At 38.5% G+C, this 24,240-nt stretch overlaps 1 long non-coding RNA gene across 1 annotated transcript in view; it reads right to left on the bottom strand.

Moving 5' to 3' along the window:
• Positions 3,530–24,240, bottom strand: part of LOC102157617 — a 75,165-nt gene continuing 54,454 nt past the window's right edge. Inside the window, exon 3 of the long non-coding RNA XR_002344145.1 lies at positions 3,530–3,702. This is a non-coding gene — a long non-coding RNA (uncharacterized LOC102157617). The remainder of the gene's footprint in view (positions 3,703–24,240) is intronic.

Genomic DNA, 24,240 nt, shown 5'->3' with positions numbered 1-24,240 from the left:
GAACCATGAGGTTGCAGGTTTGATCCCAGGCCTTTCTCAGTGGGTTAAGGATCCAGCATTGCCGCCAGCATTGCCGTGAACTGTGGTGGAGGTTGAAGATGCAGCTTGGATCCCAAGTTGCTGTACCTGTGGTGTAGACCGTCAGCAACAGCTCTGATTAGACCCCTAGCCTGGGAACCTCCATATGCCTCGGGTGTGGCCCTAAAAGGATAAAAAGACAAAAAAGAAAAAGACAACTGTATAGAAGAGGGGGAGAGGACAGAAAAGGACAAGATACAGGAGGAAATGCAAATGACACAAGCTGAAATTCAGTAGCTAAGGAAGTGCAAGTTAAAACAATATATATTTTTCCCTCAAAGAAACTGGCAAAATTTTAGGAATTTAATAATATCAAGCATTGGCGGGATGTGGAGAAACTCATGTGCTATTAACAATAACAGAAATTACTACAGCTTTTTTTGAGAGCAATTTGTTTGTACTTATTAAAACGTACAACATACACAACTGTTGACGCATCAATCTCCCGTCTCCATACCTACCTTAGAGAAATACCTGCACATGTGCACTAAAAATAACTATTAGAAGATCCACTATAACTTTGTCTGTAACCAAAAAGCAAAGCAATATAAATGTATGTAAATAAGAAAATAGTTAAACTATGGTATATCTAATTTTGACAATACATGCAGCAATAGAAGAGCAGGAGGTAAATACGTAGGTGGTCACATAAAGATAAGTGAAAAACTCAAGATGTAGAATAATAGGTATTAGATCATATATTGTCTTTTTGAATTATGTTTCTATATGTATTTAAATGCACAGAGAAAAAGTCTGGGCAGTACACACCAAAATGAAAAGAGTTAATTATTGGGACTACTCATGTGTGTATTACATGAATTTCTTAATATATTCTCACTTATTGCAGAAAGCTTGAAAAATACCAAATAAAATATGAAAGTGAAAATCAGTAGCACCTCTACTAGCCAGAGGTATCAGCCTTTGAAACTTAGATGTCCTTCTCTCCAGACTGGTGAAAAAAATGTTTATAATTATAAGCATTTCCAATGTCATTAAATATTCTTCAGAAACATAATTTGTAATGACTGCATAGTATCCATCATATGACATTACTAAGTGTAATCTTATTACATCATCTAGAAAGAACATTGGGGAAAATATTTTATGGCCACAACTACAGCATGTGGAGGTTCCCAGGCCAGGGATTAAGCCTGTGCCACAGCATTGACAATGCCAGATCCTTAACCCACTGTGCCACAAAGAAACTCCTGGGGAAAATATTTTACAATGGGAATCCATTTCATGTTCTAGGCCTTAAAAAGCTCTCACAGGAAGAGATTTAACGAAATTACCTAGGGAGATAGACAGATATAGATATATAGATATAGGTATAGGTATGGATATAGATAGGTTATTCTTCTTCTTCTTCTTTTTTTTTTTTTTTTTTTTTTTTGTCTTTTTGCCTTTTCTAGGGCCACACCAGCGGCATATGGAGGTTCCCAGCTAGGGGTCAAATTGGAGCTGTTGCTGCCGGCCTACGCCAGAGCCACAGCAACATGGGATCCAAGCCGCGTCTGCAACCTACACCACAGCTCACGGCAATGCTGGATCCTTAACCCACTGAGCAAGGCCAGGGATCGGACCTGCAACCTCATGGTTCCTAGTGGGATTCGTTAACCACTGAGCCATGACAGGAACTCCTAGATAAGTTATTTTTGATGAACGAATTTATTACAAGCAGATCTGCGCTACTACAAATGTGGTTTTTTTTTTTTAAGTTCTTTAGGAAAAGAAAATGAAATCACATTAAAGGATAAATATCAATTTAAAGAAAATGTAACAATAATATATGTAATATAATTTACTTTTATAAATATACAAATCACTTTTATATATACAAGTAAATGGATAACAGTTACAGCACGAGCGACAGGTGGGGGAAATGGAAGGATACCATTATAAAGTTTTTAGCACTATTTATGAAATGGCATAATATTATTTAAAGGTAAACTATAATAAGTTAAAGATATATGAACACTAAAGCAATCACTAAAATTATGTTATAATTAATAAGCTAATATCAGAAATAAAATTGAATAATTAAAAAAATACTTAAATCATTCCAAAAGAGTCAGAAAAAGAAAAAAAAAAACCACATAGAGTTGCAGGGAGTTCCCTGGTGGTCTAGTGGTTAGGATTTGGGGCACCACTGTAGCCTGGACTCAGTCCCTGATCTGGGATCCCACATCAAGCTGCTACACACTTCAGCCAAAATAACCAAAAACAAACAAACGAAACACATGGAGCAACTAGAAACAGAGCAACAGGAAAATTTCAATTCAATCATATCTACAGTATAATAAATGTAAATGTTTTAAACTCTTCTAAACTCTACAATTAAATGGATAATATTAACTGAATAGATAAAAAAGCAACATCCCACTATATACTACCTACGTTTTTAAAAAAACACTCTAAATATTTAGACACAGGTTAAAAGTAAAAGGATGGGAGTTCCCATTGTGGCTCAGTGAGTTAAGAATCTGACTAGTACCCATGAGGATGTGGGTTCAATCCCTGGGTTCGATCAGTGGGTTAAGGAACCAGTATTGCCATGAGCTGTGGTGTAGGTTGCAGATGCAGCTCAGGTCCCACATTGCTATGGCATAAGCCAGCAGCTGCAGCTTCAATTAGACCTCTAGCCTGGGAACTTCCATATGCCACAGATGTGGCCCTTAAAAAAAAAAAAGAAAAAAAGTAAAAGAAGAGAAAAGATATACCATGCAAATACTAATTAAAAGAAAACAAGAGTAGCTATATTAATAATGAACAAGAACTACTAACAGGGATAGAGAGGGATATGTCATATGATAAAGAGGTCAACTCATCAAGATTTCAGTCCTAAATATATATGCACCTAATAACAGGAGTTCAGAATACATGAAGCAAAAACTCAAAAAAGGAGACAAAGTCTGCAACTATAGTAGGATATTTCAAAGTTCCTCATACAGTTTTTGACAAAAAATGTCATTAAGGATATAATGTATAACATAAAAAGTTGCAGGATAAAGCTAAAGCAGTGCTTAGAGGAAGATATATAACATTAAATGCTTATATTGGAAAGGAAGAAATATCTAAAATCAAAATTTTAAGATTATACCCTAAAAAATTAGAAAATGGGAAATTAACTCAGAATAAGCAGAAAGAAGAAAATAATAAATCAAGAGTAGAAATCAAAGAAGTTCCTGTCATCGTGGCACAGTGGTTAATGAATCTGACTAGGAACCATGGGGTTGTGGGTTCCATCCCTGGCCTCACTCAGTGGGTTAAGGATCCAGCATTGCTGTGAGCTGTGGCATAGGTTGCAGATGCGGCTCGGATCCCACGTTGCTGTGGCTCTGGCCTAGGCCTGCATCTATAGCTCCAATTAGACCCCTAGCCTGGGAACCTCCATATGCCATGGGAGTGGCCCTAGAAAAGACCAAAAAAAAAAAAAAAAAAAAAAAAAAAAGAAATCGAGAGTGAAATAGAAAGTGGGAAAACAATGCATTAAATTAATAAAACCACAAACTGTTTCTTTGACAAGACTGGTAAAATTAATAAGCCTCTAGCCAGATTAATCAAAAATAGAGAAGATTCAACTTACCAATATCTGGAACACAAAAGGGAGCATCACGATAAATCCTACAGACATTAAAAGGATAATTGGAGAATATGCTGAACAACTTTATGTCAATATATTGACAAGATGAACAAATATCTTGTAACGCAAACTATCAAAATTCACTCAAAAAAAGAAAACTTAGTGGCCCTATATAAAAAATGAATTTATAGTTAATCTTCTCACAGAGACAAATTTAGGCACAGATGATTTCATTGGTGAATTATACAAAGCATATAAGGATATACATACATATAATATAAATGTGATGTAAACTTTTCAGAAAACAGAAGAATAGAAACAATTCTTAACTCATGCTAGTCTAGCATTACTCAGTTACCAAAGCCAGACAAAGCTATTACACAAAAAGAAAAATACAATTCAATATCTCTCATGAACATAATGCAAAAATCCTGAACAAAATTTTAGTAAATAAAATCCAGTGATATTTTGTAAAAAGGATAATGCATCATGTCCCAGTTAGATTTACCTCGACATAACAACAAACATAAATAATCAGTGTAATTTGCTATATCAACAAACAAAAAAAAATCACAGGAACATCTCATTTGACAAAACAAGTATTCATTATTAAAAAAAAAAAAATCTTCAGCTGACTGTAGACAAAAGGGAGCTTTCCCAATGGGATAAAGTATATCTGAAAAAAAACCTAGAGCTAACATCACACTTAATGTTGGAAGAACTAATGCTTTCTCACTAAGATTGTAGACAAAGCAAGAATATTGACTCACACAATTTTATATAACCTGCTACTGGCAGTCCCAGCCAACACAATAAGAGAAGAAACAAGATGAGCGGCATGTAGACTATAAAGAAAGAAATAAAACTGTCTTTATTCACAGATAGCTTAAGGAATACAAAAAAAAAAAAAGCCCTACTGGAACTAATAATTGATTTAACAAGGGCACTGGATACAAGGGCAAAATACAAAAACTAATTGCATTTCTAAATACAAAGGACAGTTAAAAATTAAAATTTTTTGGAGTTCCCTTTGTGGTGCACTGGAAACGAATCAGAATAGAATCCAGGAGGATGAGGGTTCAATCCCTGGCCTCACTCAGTGGATTGGGATCTGGCGTTGCCATGAGCTATGGTGTAGGTCACAGACACGGCTTGGATCCCGCCATTGCTGTGGCTGTGGCTCTCAATTCAACCCATGGCCTGGAACTTCCATATGCCACAGGTGCAGCCCTTAAGGAAAAAAAAGTTTTTTTAATTTTAATATATCACTTGGCTTTCAAACTTCAGCAAGTTTCCAATGATTGTTCCTTCACAGAAACATCAATTTCAACAAATAGCCACATGCAAAAATACCTTCACAAGAGCTAAGGATTCCAGGTGGGGATTAGAGCACCTGGGTGGAGCACAAATATAAGGTGCATCAAAGAGAATAGGAAAGATGTTTTCACATTATTCCTTACACCCCTTCCCCAACCTAGGCAGCGCAGGGTGAAGACGCCCTACCAGTGGGAGAAAGGGAATGAAATGAACACTTCACCTCACTGAAGACCCAGAACCAGAACTACCCCAATGCCAGAGTAACCCCTGTGGCCCTAGGCTTGGGCAGAACCAGAGCCCCAGCCTGCCCTCTGCACTGATCCAGCCCTCACTGACCCAGGATCAATGCCCTACACCACAGGCCTAGACACCAGGCCTGCAACTGTGCACTCAGGTCTTAGGCCTGAGACTTGGGTACCAGACCTGTTCCATGGATCCAAGTGCCAATCCAGTAGACCCAGCCCCCAGGCCTACCCCTGATGGACTCAGGCACCAGGCCTGCTTGCCAAAGGACTCTAGAGCAAGCCTGGAGACACCATCAGATATGCATCCCAGAATCTTTGGACAAGCTGCCTGATGAAAGGCCTTCATTGTTGAAACCAGTTTGTAAAAACTAGAAGAGGTGCCTACTTCTTCAAATGTGCAAACAACATGAGGCCACAAGGATCACAAATAATCAAGGAAACAAATATGATTATTAAACTAATAGAGCTCCAACAACTGACCCCAAAGTAATCAAGATCTATGAACTGTCTGACCAAAAATTTGAGAATGAGCCTCTTAAAGAAATTCAGTGAATAAGAAAACACAAAGCGGAGTTGCCATTGTGGCTCCTCGGAAATGAATCCAACTACTAACCATCAAGATTCAGGTTTGATCCTTGGCCTCACTCAGTGCGTTAAGGATCTGGCATCTCTGTGAGCTGTGGTTTAGTAAGGTCACAGATGCAGCTCAGATCTCGCGTTGCTGTGGCTCTGGCCTAGGCCAGCAGCTGTAGTTCTGATTCGACTCCTAGCCTTGGAACTTCCATATGCCTCAGGTTTGGCCCTAAAAAGAGAAGAAAAAAAAAAAAAAAAAAAAGGAAAATGCAAATAAACAATTAAATGAAATGAGCAATTTCCTGGATGTGACACTAAAAGTACAAGTAACAAAAGCAAAAGTAAACAAGTGGGATGACATCAAACTAAAACCTTCCATGAAGAAAAGAAAGCAATCAAAAAAGCAGAAAAAGAAAGAAAGAAAAGAAAAGGCAGCTTACATGATGGGAGAAAATATTTTAAAACCACATAGCTGATAAGGGATTAATATCCAAAATATTTAAGGAACTCATACAATTCAACAACAACAATAACAACAAATAACCTGATTTAAAAATGGGCAAAGGACCTGAATAGATCTTTTTCAAAAGAGAAGCCATCCAAATGGCTAACATATGTATGGAAAAGTGCTCAACCCCACTAATCTTCCAGGAAATGTAAGTCAAAAGTTCGATGACTATTAGTGACTGTCATCAAAAAGACAAGAAATAAGTGTTGGTGAGGATGTGGAGAAAAAGGGACCTTTGTGCACTGTTCATGGGAGTGCAAATTGGTGCAGCCACTATGGAAAACAGTATAGGGGTTCCTCAAAAAATTTAAAAATAGAGCTACTAGGAAGTTCTTTTGTGGTTCAGCAGGTTAAGGATCCAGCGTTGTCACGGCAGTGGCTCAGGTTGATGCTGCAGTATGGGCTCAATCTCTGGCCTGGGAACTTTCACAGCCAAAAAAAAATGACCTACCATATGATCCAGCAATTCTACCTCTGGATATTTATTTGAAGGAAATGAAAACACTAACTCAAAAAGATATGTGTACTCCCAGGTTCCTAGCGGAACTATTTACAATAGCCAAGACATGGAAGCAACCTGTGTCCATAGATGGATGAATGGATAAAGAAGATGTGGCATATGTACAAAATGGGCTATTATTCAGCCATGAGATAAAAGGAAGTCCTGCCATTCGTAACAACATGAATGAAACTTGAAAACACTATGCTAAGCGAAATAAGCCAGATGGAGAAAGACCAATACCATATGATCTCACTTATATATGGAATCTGGAGAAAAAAAAAAATCCAACTCATAGAAGCAAAGAGTAGAATGGTGGTTATCAGGGGCTACCAGGGGGAGGTGGAAGTGGAGGAAATGAGATGTTGGTCAAAGGGTACAGAGTTGCAGTTATGCAGAATAAGTCCAGAGATCTAATGTACAGACATGAAGATTATACCTAATAATACTGTAGTGAACACCAGAAATATCCTAAGAGAATAGATTTCAGGTGAACTCATCAAACCCAAAAGTGGTAATTATGTGAGAAGATATGTTAATTAGCTTTACTATACTACTAATTTCATTACAGATATATATATCAAATCATCAGAAATATATACGATTCTTATTTTTAAAATATAAATTAAAATTTTAATAGTAAATAGTGTCAAAAGCATATTATACTTAAGAATAAATCTAGCGAACTATAAGATTCAAATATTAAAAGCCACAAAATATTACTGAGCAAAATTAAAGACCTAAGTAAATGGAGAAATATATCCTGTTTAGGATCAGATCACTCAATATTAAGATGTCAGTTCTCCTAAAAGTGATCTCTAGATTCAATGCAATCTCAATTAAAATCCCAGCAGACTTTTTAAAAATGAAAATTGACAAATTGTTTCTAAATTTACAGAGAAATAAAAGGCCCTGATATAGCAAAAACAATTTTGAAAAAGAACAAATTTGAAAGATTTACACTACCTGATTTCAAGACTTACCATAAGCTGCAGTCATAAAAACAGTGTAGTCCTGGAGTTTGCTCTGTGGCTCAACAAGAGTGGGGCCATCTCTACAGCGCCAAGATGCAGGTTGGATCCCCAGCCCAGCACAGTGGGTTAAAGTATCCAGCATTGCTGCAGCTGTGGCATAGGTCACAACTGAGGTTCGATCTGATCCCTTGCCCAGGAACTCCATATGCCGCAGGGAAGCCAAAAAAGAGAAACAAAAAAAACCAACCCCCTCTCCCTGCAAAAATACAGTGTAGTCCCAACATAAAGACTACAGTTCCTGTCGTGGTGCAGTGGTTAATGAATCCGACCAGGAACCATGAGGTTACGGGTTCTATCCCTGGCCTTACTCAGTGGGTTAAAGATTTAGCATTGCCGTGAGCTGTGGTGTAGGTTGCAGACGTGGCTCGGATCTCACGTTGCTGTGGCTCTGGCTTAGGCTGGTGGCTACAGCTCCAATTAGACCCCTAGCCTGGGAACCTCCATATGCTGTGGGAGCTGCCCTAGAAAAGGCAAAAAGACAAAACAAAATAAAAATAAATTAAAAAAAAAAAGACTGCAATTGATCAATTGATCAGAATAGCGAGTGCCAAAACACCAATAGACAAAGGTGCCAAGGTAATTCAACAGAGAAAGAGTAGGGAATTCCCTGGTGGCTCAGGGGGTTAAGGATCTGGTGTCACTGCTATGGCTCTGGTTATAGCTGTGGTGCAGGTTCATTCCCTGGTCCAGGAATGTAAACATGCAATGGACACGGGGGAAAAAAAGAAGAAAAAGAGAGGGTAGTCTTTACAACAAGTAATACTAGATCAATTGGATGACCACATGGAAAAACAATGAACCTTAATCCTTCCTCATATGATACAAAGAAATTAACTCTATTATTATTATTATTGTTACTGAGTGAAGTACTAGCATGAAATATCAGAACTTCCAATAAATAATTATGTAAAAATTAAAAAAATTAAAAAAAGAAATTAACTCAAGATAGATTATATAATTAAATATGAGTTAAAATTTCCAGAAGAGGAGTTCCTGTCGTGGCTCAGTAGTTAATGATCCTGCCTAGTATCCATGAGGATGGGGGCTCGATCCCTGGCCTTGCTCAGTGGGTTAAGGATCTGGTGTTGTCATGACCTGTGGTGTAGGTCACAGACGAGGCTCAGATCTGGCATTGCTATGGCTGTGGCATAGGCCAGCAACTACAGCTCCAATTCGACCCCTAGCCTGGGAACCTCCATATGCTGTGAGTGCAGCCCTAAAAAGGTAAAATTAAAAAAAAAAAAAATTCCAGAAGAGAATGTAGGAAAAAATCATTGTGACCTTGGGTTAGGCAAAGAATTTTTAGGACACAAAACGTGCATAAAGAAAAAATTGTTAAATTAGATTTCATCAAAATTTAAAAAATTATTATTTAAAAGAAATGTTACAAAAATGAAAAGGCTACAGACTTAGAGTAAATATTGCAAAAGAAATATCTGGAAAAATCTTCGTAAACAGAATATGCAGGGAACCCTTACAACGTAACATTAAGATAAATATTGTAAAAAAAATGTGTGCAGAAGATTTGAACAGATATTTTACCAAAGATAAATGGACAACAAATAAGCACATAAAAAATTGTACAGCATCATTATTAGTCACTGATGAAATGAAAATTAAAACCACAATTTAAATACTAAAATGACTAAAATTAAAGAGAGAGTACCTTGTATTGACAAGATATGGAACACCTGATTCTATCATGATACTGTGGTACAGCCAGTTTGAAAATAGTTTGACTTTCTTTTTTTTTTTTTTTTTTTTTTTTGCTTTTTAGGGTCACACTGGTAGCAGAGGGAAATTCCTAGGCTAGGGGTCTAATGGGAGCTATAGCTGCCGGCCTGTACCACAGCCACAGCAACTTGAATCCCAGCCACACCTTCAACTTACATCACAGCTCAGGGCAACACCGGATCCCCAACCCACTGAGCCAGACCAGGGATCGAATCCACAACCTCATTGTTCCTAGTTGACTTCATTTCCACTGAGCCACGATGGGAACGCCCTGGTTTGACTTTCTCATAAAGTTGAACGTATACTTACTGTATAACCCAGCAAATCCACTGCTAGGCATTTTACCCAAGAGAAACAGAAACGTTTATTCACACAAAGACATTTCACAGTAATTTTATTTGTGATAGCCCAAAAGTGGAAATAAACCAAATACCTATCAACAAGTGAATGGGTTAAGTCAACTATGGTACTTCCATCTAGTGGAATGCTAGTGAGCAACACAAAGAAACAAACTGCTGATATGTACAACAACACAGCTGAGTCTGGAGAGCATTATGCTAAGTGAAAGAAGCCAGACACACAAGACTACTGATTCACTTACGTGTCATTCTAGAAAAGACAATACTATAGAAACAAATCAATTCCTGGGTTGGGGCGAGGGGAGGGGACTGACTGAAAAGGAACATGAGGAAACGTTTTAAGTGAAGGAAATGCTTTCTATCTTGATTTTGGTGGTGGTTATGTGACTGTATTCATTCAAAACTCACTGAACAGTACACTATAAATGTGTGAATTTTAAACGTAAATAATTCATACCTCAATTAAGCAGATTTTTTTTTTTTGTCTTTTTTTAGGGACACACCCATGGCATATGGAGGTTCCCAGGCTAGGGGTCTAATCAGAGCTGCAGCCGCCAGCCTATGCCAGAGCCACAACAGTGACAAATCGAGCTGCAGCTGCGTCTGCAAACCACACCACAGCTCATGGCAACGCCAGATCCTTAACCCACTGAGCAAGGACAGAGGTCAAACCTGCTCCTCATGGTTACTAGTCAGATTCATTTCTGCTGAGCACGACGGCAACTCCAATTAAGCAGATTTTTAAAGTGGCATAAAATTTTGCCAAAATTATAGTCTACAAGGTTTGCTAATCTGTTTAAAATTATTTGTCTAAATAGCTGAGATGTCAAACATCATACTTAAAAAGTCCCCAGTAAACTTTATGGGTGACTAAGAAAAAATGAAATTTCAAGTTCAGTTAGATAAACCCTTGAACAGCAGTAATTTTCACCCATTTCAATGGTTTGGCGGGATAGGGATAACTATGAAACGAAATACTAAAAAGAATTATGAATATAATCACTACTCATCTTCTGAGTACCTTCTTACCAAGAAACAGAAAGATGAGCTTTCCATCTCCTTTTCATCTCTCTTGAGTTTGCTTACATGTTTTTAGTCATTTATGATCAAGAAAAATTCTATGTGCTCCTTCAATATTCATAATTTAATATGCAGTGGTAACTTTCTGAATATTAAGATGATTTTACTGAACACATTTTGCTTCATAAACCTCCATAGTCAGATTTACTCTGCAACTAGAATATTTAGCAAATTCAGTAACAGCAGTGATAATATCTCAACTTCCAAATGTCTGTATGTGTTTAGCCCAGTTGAAGATATTGTTATAAATTTGCTGTCTTAGAATGGCTAAGAATTAGGAAAAGAGCTCCAAGTTCCACACTGAGTAATGGTCTACAGTAGACAGAAGGATACATTATTTCAAGACAGTACTAATAATCCTTAACTAGTAGTCTCATTTTTCTCCAACTGAATGCAAATGACACATAAGACAAGGAAGCAATAGGGAAAGATGATAAAGGAGAAGGAAGGGGGGCCATCCAGGGCAGTAGCAGATGAGATTTTGGCAGAGCTGGACCCTCCGTTGAACGGAATTCATTAGTTGGTATTCCCTTTGTCAGAGTAGCAAGTTACCTCAGCTTACTCCCTTTGGGGCTTCTGGTGCATTTTCTTCATACTTTCTCTAGGAAAACCCTAAAGTGATTATTTCTTTCCCCCTCTACCACTTTCCCTCCCTCACCCTCTCCTAAACTTCCTTCGGGTGCATCTCTAGATTAGGTCTCCCCTGGAGAGGAAGTGTTCTGATTTCACATTGTGTGTGCAATGTAATTTTCATTCTTGAATGAGGGTGCTAAGCAATAACAACAGTCACGGTGGTAATAGGGCCAGGTTGCAGATATGTGTGTGGAATCCAAATTTGGAATGTGGGGGTTTCCTAGAGAGAGACACCAGACAGTGTTGCCTCATAGCTTAGCGCCTGTCGGCAGCAGTAGTCAAAGAAGACCCTTTCAACTGCTAGGCTGGGTTTGGCTCGCCACCACCGCACCTCTGCAGCTCTTATCACTGAGTTTCGACAGAGGTATTAAGTTATGACAGAATGGGATTTGGGAATCTTATCGCTTGTCTCTGCCTATAACAAACCAGGACAGGTTGAAGTGTTGGATTAGTTATCCAAGAATCAGGATATAAGTGACTTCGGTTAGAAAAAATATAGAGGGAGGCACAAAGGCTGAACCCTGGCCCAAAGAGAAATTTAAAACTCTTTTAGAGACTTAGCCCTTATCTTATTGCCAAATCAATTTTGATTGAATCTTTTATAAATGGAAAAAAAATGTCTTACCTCTGCAGATTCCTGTGACACATGGTTATTACCTAAAGACAGATAACATTCCAAAAAAGACTAAGATGTCTTCAAGCGGACAGGTCCTCTCAAGAAACATTCGGTCATCAAATTACATGAACATCATGTAATAACTTGTGGAAAAATCCATCAGCTAGTCATGGGGGTTGTTACTGACATTTCCACATGTTTAAGCCTTTTTTCCACATCAGATGTAGGCCTTCTGTAAACAAGGTCTGTGCCTTATAACGACTGTGTCCTTTACAATACCTGGGAGGGGGCCTTGGTAACAGCAATGTCAACCATGTGATTAATTTAGGACGTTAACTTTAACTTTGTGTATCCAAGATTACTCCCTGCACACACACTGATACCCACTCACACACAACAAACTAGGTTTATAATAAGTTCTGTTCATCAGAATAGTAAAAGACATACTTTTTAAAATTGCATTATATCTTTAAAGGCCAGAAAACTTTTTCATTTATTTCTTGCACTCTTTAAAACTAACTTTCATTGTTTTATTACTCTAGGAGTATATGTGTTATTTTAAGAAAAGTTACAAAATAGAGATAAGCAGGGAAAAAAAGTAAAAACCACTCAACTCTATCACAGAGAGATAGCTACATTAACATTTTGATATATTTTCTTCCAATATTTTTTCTATGCTTTTATTTGTGCGTATATGTTTCTTCCTTTCTTTTTTTTAACTGTACATGTTGTTTTTTTTAACCTAATACTATAATCACATTTCTATATTTCCATCAAAATTATCACTAATGTTTATATACAATATCATTTTAAGTGACAGCATAGTCTTTCATCACCCAGCTGAACCCAAACTTATTTAAGTACTGCTTCAGTTTTGAACTTTTAAATTGCTACCAGTATTTCACTATTATATACCTGGTGCCTTTGGAAGATTTTCTCTATCCCCAGGTCTATAAATGGAAGTTCTGCGAAGGGCAAAGAGAGAGATGGTGAAAACGTGAGCTGACTCTACTATCACAGAGACCTCCTCCCTCTCTTCCAGGCCTGGCATATCAACAGACTTCCATAAAGAAAGATCTTGAAAATAATTTTTTTTTGTCTTTTCTAGGGCCACACCCATAGCATATGGAGGTTCACAGGTTAGGGGTCTAATCAGAGCTGTAGCCGCTGGCCTACGCCAGAGCCACAGCAATGCCAGATCTGAGCCGCATCTGCGACCTACACCACAGTTCACGGCAACGCCAGATCCTTAACCCACTGAGCAAGGCCAGGGATCAAACCCGCAACCTCATGGTTCCTAGTCGGATTCATTAATCACTGAGTCACGATGGGAACTCCCTGAAAATAATTATTATTTAAATACTAAATGAAGGATATAGAGCTTCAATTTCTTGACCTCTCCATCCCATGTTGGTTCACTCAGTCATCCAATTTGCCCTAACTCATCTTTATGTTCATTCCTCTTTTCCAAAAATTGGTTTCTCTTTACTAGTACTAATGACAGTTTACTTCATAAAACAAACACTTCAAAGTTTATGCAATCTGATAATCCTGTTGCATATTAATTACATGTAGAAAATACAAAATTGGATATTCTCACTAGCACATTCTCTTGTGGAGTTGGAAGGAGGACCAAAATGAATTTAATGAGATTCTGTTTGTCGATACAAGCTTGTGATAGAGCCTTCTATTCTTACTGTCAGAGGCTCTGTAATGAGCCCAATTAGAAATAGTTCTGTTAACAGATGTTAACTAGACTTATTGCTATAATCATTTCGAAATACATACAAATACGGAATCATTGCGTTGGACACCCAAAACTGATATAATGTTGTATGTCACTTATACCTTAATGTAAAAAAGAAAGAAGAGAAATAGTTCAGTAAGGAGGAGAGATGACCTGCCAATCTATGTTGTTTTTGTCACATTAAGACCCTCAAACTAATATAGTTTTTCCATGACCATCGAGAATAACCAGAGTTGACAATGGGGAAAAATGGGGAAGGAAATAAGTAGGAAATTGTGACAAATAGACATGGGAGTCAAGCTCCACTTTAAAGGTCAACAACTCCATTTAGATAATTACAATACCTTGTCAGCTTCTAACACAGTATAAGCTTTCAGTATTTATTTAATACTAACTGGAGTTTCTTTTAAAAGGCCTTCTTTTGGGGGTGGTATGTAAAATAAAAAACACCAGGGACAGTCATTGTTGTGTCAAATAAAGTTTGATCTGCCTAAGCCTGATTAGAGTCTACCCCACAGTTAAAAATTGACAGCAGTCGCTGAACTTGCAGTGGCAATTTGTGTGACTCTTAATCTAAATGAGGCTAGCAGTCCTAATCCTCACATTTAATTTAGGATTAAATAGTTTTCTAGCTGGATTTGCATGTCAGTGCGTTTGAAAGATGATGCAATTACATATTCAAACTGGTTTTGTTTTGTTTTTTTTTTGTTTTTTTTTTTACTGTAGTTTTAATTTTCTTTTTGGCCACACCTGTGGCATGTGAAAATTCCTGGGCCAGGGATCAAACCTGTGCCACAGCAGTAACAATGCTGGATCCTTAATCTGCTAAACCACCAGGGATCTCCTAGTTTTAGTTCTTAGAGTGTGCTAATTGGTTTTTGGGTTTTTTTTAGGGTTTTTTTAGATTTTTATTTTTTCTTTTAGAGTTGATTTACAATTGCTGCTGTACAGCAAAGACCCAGTCATACACACACACACACACACACACACACGCATATATATATTCTTTTCTTTTTCTGACATTATCCTCCATCATGTTCCATCACATGACTAGATATAGTTCCCTGTGCCATACAGCAGGACTAGTTGGTTTTTAATGGTTCTTGTTCAGGCCAGATCTACTCTAATAGCATCCTGTATTTTCCCAGGATCTTTCAAACTCAAAGCTTTTCACATAATCACACTCTCATCTTCATTTTCCCACACTCCCTCTGAGGAAGGGAAGGGAATGGGATAAAAGAGGTGGGAGAACGACACAGAAAGGGAAGAGTGTGGCACTGGTCACCCAGCCAGTGACTAAACTTGACCAGTGGGTTCTCTTATGTCCAAATTACAACCTCCAGCTAGACCAAGGCACTGGATCTTAGCGAATCTTACGGATTTATTTCCCCCTCATATTTTCTGGTGAGAAAGAAACTTGCCTATCTGAAAACACTTTTCTGGGCAAACAGCAAGTGCCAAGGGCGCACTTTCATTCTCTTTGACTAACAGGTGATGTGGTACCAGGGCAGAAATCCTGAGAGAGGAAACTAAGTTTGCAGAAGATTATCCAAGAGTTATTCCTCACACTGAATTGGAGATTTCTCAAACACACGACTGTTTAAGCACATGCATTCTCTAGACAGGTTAACTAGATGTCTCCAAAGGGCAGGTTGGTAGAAGTTAAAAGGAGACATATTTCACCTTAATGTAAGCAGGAATTTGCTACTGATTAAAGCTGCCCTGAACCAGAGTCAACTGTCCTGTAGGCCAGAAACCCCTTGCTACAGAAAGCATTCACGCAGAAGCTGGAAGACTAATCTTCAGTCAATGATCCTTGAGGGAACAGTCTGGATGACCATCAAGGACTCGTTCATTTTTCATTCCCTGACTGCTGCAGCTCCAATTCTACCCCCAGCCTGGGCACCTCCATGTGCCGCAGATGCAGCCCTAAAGAACGGGGGGGGGGGGGGGGGGAGGAAGAAGAAAAGAAAGAAAGAAAAGAAGATGACTTAAATAGAATCATAGAGACAATCTAGTCCTATTCCCTACTCCACCACCACCACCATCCCTCTTTAGAAACTGATTTAGAAACCGTGCCCTGAGGAAACTAAACTATTGTCCTAAAGGTCTGACATTCTTCTACTAGCCAGGTGTGTTAAATCTAGAATATGACTTTTTAAACTGGCAAATATTTGTTGAGTCCCAATGGGAAATTAATTTTCCTGACGGTAAAGATTTGTTATAATTCACGTTCACATTATACTGTTTGTGGATTAATCAGGCCTTTTTCCTCTCAGCTCCCTTATCTTTTGGGCTACTCATATATTTGATAAAAAGATAAAGAAGCTTAGGGGGAAAATTGGGAGGGGGATGCTGGAAAATTAGTAGAAAAAATAGTAGCTAAAATATGAATTTCAGATTATCTTTGGGTTTTATTTTTCCATGTTAACTTTTCTCCCACTATCAATTAATTCACAACAATATATCACACATTTACTAAGAAACTACTGGGTACATGGCATTGTGATCATCCATATAACCATTAAAGGGATTATAAAAACTATGCTATGCCTCCACCAAATTTGCATCAGGCTAAACATACCCTTGAAGAAGGTTAATGTTAAAGTCAAAATATCTTTTTTCTTTATTACTACCAGCACAAAATGGAAACAGATTTGTAGTTGGGCTCGGGTGTTTGTACATTACTGTTCAGGAGTTCCCTGGTGGCTCAGCAGGTTAGAGATCTGGCAATTGCACTGCCGTGGCATGGATTCTATCCCTGGCCTGGGAAATTCTGCATGCTGTGGGTGAAGTAAAAAAAAAAAAAAATGTCTGTTCTTAACAGTTCTGTTCAACGTTGTACTGGAGGTACAAGCCAGGGGAATTAAATAAGAACAGATTAGAAAAGAAGAAGTAAAACTATGTCTTTGCAGATGACATAGATAGTCCTAAGGAACCTACTACTAAAACACTATTACAGCTAATATCAAATTTGGCAAGTTTACAAGGTACATGATCAAATACAAAAATCAACTGTATTTCTATATAGTAGCAACAGACAAATTGAAAAAGAAATTCAGAAAATAACTCCTTTTACAATAGCTTCAAAAAGAACAAAATAATTAGGAACAAATTTAGCAAAAGAAGTGTAAAACTTGGAGTTCCCATTGTGGCGCAGCAGAAACGAATCCAACTAGAAACCACGAGGTTGCAGGTTTGATCCCTGGCCTTGCTCAGTGGGTTAAGGATCCAGCATTGCCTTGAACTGTGGTGTAGTTGATAGACAAGGCTTGGATCCTGCATTGCTGTGGCTGTGGTGTAGGCCAGCAGCTGTACTTCCGATTAGACCCCTAGCCTGGGGACCTCCATATGCCACGGGTGCAGCCCTAAAAAAAAAAAAAAAGAAAAGAAAGAAAGAAAGAAAGAAAAAGGAAAAAAAGAAGTGTAAAACTTATGCTCTAACAATTACAAAAAGAAATTAAGGAAGACCTAAATAAATAGAAAGATGTCCCATGTTCATTGATTGGAAGAATTAATATGGTTAAGATGGCAATACTCTCCAATTAAACTACAGATCATCACAGTCCTTATCAAAATTCCAGCTGGCTTCTTTACAAAAATTGACAAGGTGATCCTAAAATTTGTATGGAATTTCTAGAGAAGAGCAAACACAATCTGGGAAAAAAAGAGCAAAATTAAAGCACTCATACTTCCTCATTTCAAAAACATACTACAAAGCTACAGTAATCAAGGTAGGGGGTACTGGCATACTGATAACATACAGATCAATGGAAGGGAATTGAAAGTGTAGAAATAATCCCTCACATTTGCGATCAGCTGATTTTCACAAGAAGCCAAGACCACTTAGTGGGGAAGAACAGTCTTTTCAGCAAATGGAACTGGGAGAACTGGAGAGCCACAGGTGAAAAAAAAAATGAAAGTGAATACCTACTTCATACTCAAAAATTAACTCAAAATGGATCATAGATACAAACATAAGAGATAAATCTGTAAAACAATAAAACCTAGGGAGTGAGTCTTTGTGAGCTTTAGCTAGGAAATGGTTTCTTAGCTACAACACCAAAACACAAGCAACAAGGACAAAAAATAGATACATTTGGACTTCATCGTTGTTAGGAATTTAAAGTGCAGCCACTTTGGAAAATAGTCTGGTACTTCCTCTAAAGGTTAAACACCACATAATTCCAGAAATTCCACCTAAAATTAGGCTATTTGTATATTTGATAAATGGAGATAAGAGGATAAAGAATCTGAGGAAAACTGCACGCCACGGTACATATCCAAAATAGAATATGTCCACACAAAAACTCAAAGATGAATGTTCATAGCAGCATTATTCATAAGAGTCAAAAAGTAGACACAACCCAAATGTCCATCAGCTAATGAATGGATAAATAAATTGTGGTATATCCACACAATGGAATATTACTAAAGCATAAAAATGAAGTACTAATACATGCTACAACATAGACAAACTTCTATGAAAACATGGATAATCTGTCATTAATCCTATCCTGTACACTCATGATCTCCAACATTACAGTTTTTACTTCTAAAAGTTTAATTTCGGTCTTTTAAAATATCTTCCATGTCTATGCTTAACATATTCGATCTTTCCTCTAGTCTTTCAAACCCATGGAATAGAGTTATATTAACTATTTTAATGTCCTTGCCTACTAATTCTAACATCTGCATTAGTTCTGGGTCAGTCTGATTATTTACTTTCCTCAATATAGGTCATATATTTGTATGCCCAGTGTTTTTTATTAATGCCATTCATTGTGAATTTGCCTTGTGAAGGGCTAGGTATTTTTGTAGTTCCACATTCCTGAGTTTGTTCTGGGGGCAGTTATTTGGGAACAGTTTGATCCTTTCAAGTATGACTTTTTTATATATAATGATTTTTATTATTTTTTCTCATTATAGCTGGTTTACAGCGTTCTGTCAATTTTCTAGTGTACAAAATGGTGACCCAGTTACACATACATGTATAGTTTATTTTTTCTAGCATTATTGTGCCCCATCATAAGTGTCAAGTTTGACTTATAAAGTTTGTTAGGCAGGACCAGAGCAGCATTTAGCCTAGAGCCAATTCTGCACCACAACTGAGGCAAAATCCTTCTGAATACTTTAATTAATGCCCTGTGAATTCTAAGATCTCCAGCTTGGCTGGTGGGAACAGGCACAATGCAGGTCCTGTGAGAGTTCTAGTTACTGTTCCCACAGTACTTTCAGGTGTTCTTTTCCAGACCTTGAACAGTTTCTTGACATTCATGAGCTGGTAAATGTTCTGCTGAGTACCTGAGGGGACCCCCTGAAGAGCTCTAGACTTGTGCTGCTGTTGTCGTTTTCCTCTCAGTGTGTAGCTCTCTCCTACCTGGTGTGCTACCTTGCAAACTCCAGCTGTCTTGGTCTCCCTGAACTTCATCTCCTCATCTCTACCTACTTTCCGCCTTTCCATGCCACTGTCTGGAAAATTCTCTCAAGGCAGTAGGTAGGCGGGGATCATTTGTTTCCCATCTCATCAGGCCTGATGTCCAATCTCTTGAAAACAGTTATTTAAAAAAACAATAGTTTGTCTATAATTTTAGCTGTTTCTGGTGAGAGTGTAAATTTGGTCCCTTTCCATCTTGATAAGAAGTAGAAGTCTAAGCTCATGCTAAGTTTAGCAAAAAAAAAAAAAAAAAAAGAGAGAATTAACTAGTTCACACAATCCAACCACAGAAAGGAAGAAAGTATACTGGCCTTAAAATTGACTGGATTTATTGACTCAAGTTACACCAGAACACTTTCTCTTTCTCTCTCATTTCTTCTTCTATATTTTGGGCACATTCTTGTGGAGGTCACAGCTAGAGCCCACTCTGACAGCCAGCACACCAAGGACAAAGACAGAACTCCTTTTCCACCTCCAACTTGGGCAATTCGGTAGAAGGACTGGCCAGATTTGGCTGTACCAACCACTAAGCCCTGGAGAGACCTTACAAAGATGACCCCAACCAGCAACAATCAGAAACGCATAGCAGGTACCTCACCGCTGTAAACGTAGGCTTGGGCATTTGAAAGTATTTTCTTTTTTTTTTTTTTTTTTTTGCTTTTTAGGGCCCCACCCACAGCATATGGAGGTTCCAGGCTAGGGGTTGAATCAGAGCTACGGCTGCCTGCCTACACCATAGCCACAGCAATGCAGGATCGAGCTGCATGTGCGACCTACACCACAGCTCACAGAAATGCCGGCTCCTTAATCCACTGAGTGAGGCCAGGGATCAAACCTGCAACCTCATGGTTCCTAGCTGGATTCGTTTCCGCTGCGCCACAAAGGGAACTCCTGAAAGTATTTCTTTTTAATAAATTCCTATAAATTTAACGTGTCCAAAGTTTTGGACAAAGCTTTTTTCATATTGACAATTTTTCCACCAAAAAGTTTATACTACTTGACTCTCCCATCGACAGCGGGTAATTGGCACATTTCCCCTCACCATTACCAACATCGGGTACTATTTTTTTCCCACTGATGCCAAGCTGGCAGGTGAAAATAATATGTCACTGTTATTTTAATTTGCAGTTCTTTGATTATTCCTGAAATCCAATATTTTTCATAGACATTCATTCAGACAGTGAGTATTTATTGAGTGCCAACGATGTGACAGCTACTTTTCCAGGCACTAAAGGTTTACTGGCCTTTTGTATTTTTTGTTTTGGGACTTTCCTATCATTTGGTGATTTTTCTGCTAAGGCATTTGTCTTTTTCATATTGATCTGTGAGAATTTCTTACAAAAGGCATCAACCCTGTCACACATTCAGCAATATTTAAAAATTTAAGTCAACTGTCTTTAATTTGGTTTTTTATATTTTGATGCATAACTTTTTAATACGTTTGTGTCAAATCCTTTAGATTCCTCCCCTTGATGTTGACACAGTCTTTTCACTTTTAAGCTGGTCACATCTGGCACACTAGCCAGTTTCAGTTTGAGATCAGCTTTTAGCATGTGTCTCTTCTAGAGCTCAACCTACTCTGGCTTCTTGTAAGACTCCCAGGGCTACAGGCAGCAATTCAAAACAGGGTTTCTCCCCAAAGGCTAATTAAGAGAGGGAGGACTTCTGCTGTGTTTACCAAGTTCATCCCAGACTCGTGTTAAAAACAGATATTCTAGTTGATGATGTTATCTGATTATCAACTGAAGAAAATGTATGAATAATGAGACTAATAAGTCAAATAACAACACATTTATTTTTCACTCAGGACCTTTTACATTTTGATTTGATCTGATCTGAAAGCTGGCTTATTTCCTGGAAGTCCCAGGAGAAAAGCAGGACAACTGCCTCCACAGATGTGGACGTGCTGAAGCTGCTTTCCTCAGAGTCTCATTTACCTGCAACAAATATCCTGCATGTTCAGTAAAAGTAACAGACTGAAACTTGAAGACTGCAGCTTCTTGGCTATGTGAGTAGGGGTCTTCTAGGCTTTGCTGGCAGTTTCCTAGCTTAAAACAGATTTTTTTTTTTTTCCCCAGCTGCAGCATATGGAAGTTCACAGGCTAGGGGTCAAATCGGAGCTGCAGCTACCAGCCTATGCCATAGCCACACTGGCTCCAAGCCACATCTGCAACCTGCACCGCAGCTTGCAGCAACACTAGATCCTTAACCCACTGAACGAGGCCAGGGATTGAACCTGCATCCTCACAGACACTAGGTCAGGCTCTTAATCTGCTGAGCCACAATGGGAACTCCCAAAGTTTTTTAATAATATGTAAAATACACAAAACTTTCCTGCTATCTTTTACTTGGCAAAAGTGGTGTCCAAAAAATATAGAAAAAATAAAGTTTCTGCAATGAAAGCAATGTTCTATATCTGTGCCGTTCAAGATGGTAACCATTAGCCACGTGTGTGGCTATGGAGCTCTCTCCTTTTTTCTCTTTTCTTTCTTTCTTTCTTTTTTTTTTTTTTTCTTTTTGCTTTTTAGGGCTGCACCTGTAGCATATGGAGGTTCCCAGGCTAGGGGTCAAACAGAGCTGTAGGTGCCAGACAACACCACAGCCACAGCAATGTAGGATCCAAGCCACATCTGCGACCTACACCACAGCTTACAGCAATGCCAGATCCTTAACTCACTGAGCAAGGCCAAGGGATCAAACCTTGTCTTCATGGAGGCTAGTTAGATCTGTTAACTGTTGAGCCATGACAGGAACTCTGCTATGGAGCTCTTGAATTATGGCTAGTGAGGCTGAGAAAATTTTTTTAAAATTTGTATTAAATTTTAATTAAGTTTATATAGCCACAGTCCAGGGTTCCCAGGTTTAGGAGATTTTAAAAAAGGATTCCCAGTTAATTATTAATTTTAGATAAGCAACAGATCATTTTGTAGTTTATATCCCAAATATTTCATGGGATACATTTACACTACAAATTTATTCTTTATCTTAAATTCAAATTTAACTGCGTGTCCTATATTTTATCTAGGAACCTTACACATGTGGCTAGTGGTTGCCATGTTGGACAATGCAGGTATGAATGGACTGTCCTATTTCTGACAAAGTTTTTCAAAATTACTCAACGATTCCTGTAGGATTAAATCAAGGAGGAAAAACTGTTATGGTCATTTTTGTTTGTTTGTTTTTGGCCATACCCACAGCATGCAGAAGTTGCCAGGCCAGGGAACAAACCTGTGCCACAGCAGTGACAATGCTGGATCCTTAACTGCTAGGCCATCAGGGAACTCCTGTTATGGTCATATTTTGGCAAGAAAAAGTAGCCTGACTTCTGAAAGAAGACCATTAGATGGTAGGGCCAGGGCTACCAAGCCAATGAAATTCAACCCAACAATCATTTATGGGCAGCCTTCTGTGTGCAGAAAAGATATCCAGTTGTACACACCAGTATGGCCATGCAGATTGCGTGGACCAGGATCCATTTGCATTGGTTGGTTCCTGTGCTTTACCAGGTGTTAACTATCTTAAATATCATCCCTAACTGTGAAGAAAACAAGAGTGGGCATCTTGAGATCTTCCTCTCCAGGTATTTACAACCTGATAGAACAAACTTTAATAGCAAACAAACAAAACCAAAAAGCCCTTTAACATAAGATAGATGCTAAGTGATATATACAAGGCAAATGCTATGAGAATATAAAGGGTCAGCCACAGAGAGAACCACTGGATTAAATGAGGTTTCTTTTGTTTTTTGTTTTGTTTTTCCAAGGTCTAATTAACTCTCATCTTACCTTTTCTTCCTGGGGCTTGACAAATTTTATGCATAAGACTTTTAGACCTCCATACAATTAGACCTACATGAGCATTTTGGTGCAGGTATACTACAAGAAAAGTGTCCTCATTTTCTGCAAAGAGTGCCAATGGATCCCTCAGTCAGAAACTGCAAACCAATGAAATGCTATTCAATTCAAAAAGACATCTGTTGGGGAGTTCCCGTCGTGGCTCAGTGGTTAACGAATCCAACTAGGAACCATGAGGTTGTGGGTTTGATCCCTGGCCTTGCTCAGTGGGTTAAGGATCCAGGGTTGCCGTGAGCTGTGGTGTAGACTGCAGACACTGCTTGGATCTGGGGTTGCTGTGGCTGTGGTGTAGGCCAGCAGCTACAGCTCCGATGAGACCCCTAGCCTGGGAATCTCCATACGTCGCGGGAGCGGCCCAAGAAATGGCAAAAAGACAAAAAAAAAAAAAAAAAAGAAGACATCTGTTGAATCGACGGAGGCATCTCTGCAGTGCCAGGAAGCAGGTTCTATCCCCAGCCCCAGCACAGTGCATTAAAGGATCTGGTGTTGCCCCACCTATGGTGGAGGTTGCAGCCATGGCTCGGATCTGTTCCCTGGCCAAGAACTCCATATGCTACAGGGTGGACAAAAAAGAAAATCAAAATGAAACAAACAACAACAATAAAAAGACAACTGTTGATTATTCTGATTCCAGGTTACTGAGTTGCTTCCAGGTGTACAGGTATAGCAGTCCATTTATTTGACTTCCTTAATTTCTACAGTCGAGAAGGAAATACACAGACTTCTCCATCAAACCACAGACATAGCTGGCCTATACACAGGGGACCCGGGCCTGGTTCTGGCCCATCTCAAGTTGCCAGTTACACTATGGCCCTTTCTCCTCCCCTTTCCAAATCTCAGCTCAGTGGGCTTCTCCTCATTTTTTCCTCCATTACTACCCTCTAAAATCATGACAACTCAACATTTTCCCTAGATTTTTGAACTCTGAACATGGCTCAGAGCT

This window comes from Sus scrofa, chromosome 5, assembly GCF_000003025.6.
Source record: "Sus scrofa isolate TJ Tabasco breed Duroc chromosome 5, Sscrofa11.1, whole genome shotgun sequence".
In the NCBI taxonomy this organism is placed as follows: Eukaryota; Metazoa; Chordata; class Mammalia; order Artiodactyla; family Suidae; genus Sus; species Sus scrofa.
The sequence above is the reverse complement of the archived record's forward strand: the minus strand, read 5'-3'. Positions and strand labels throughout refer to the sequence as shown.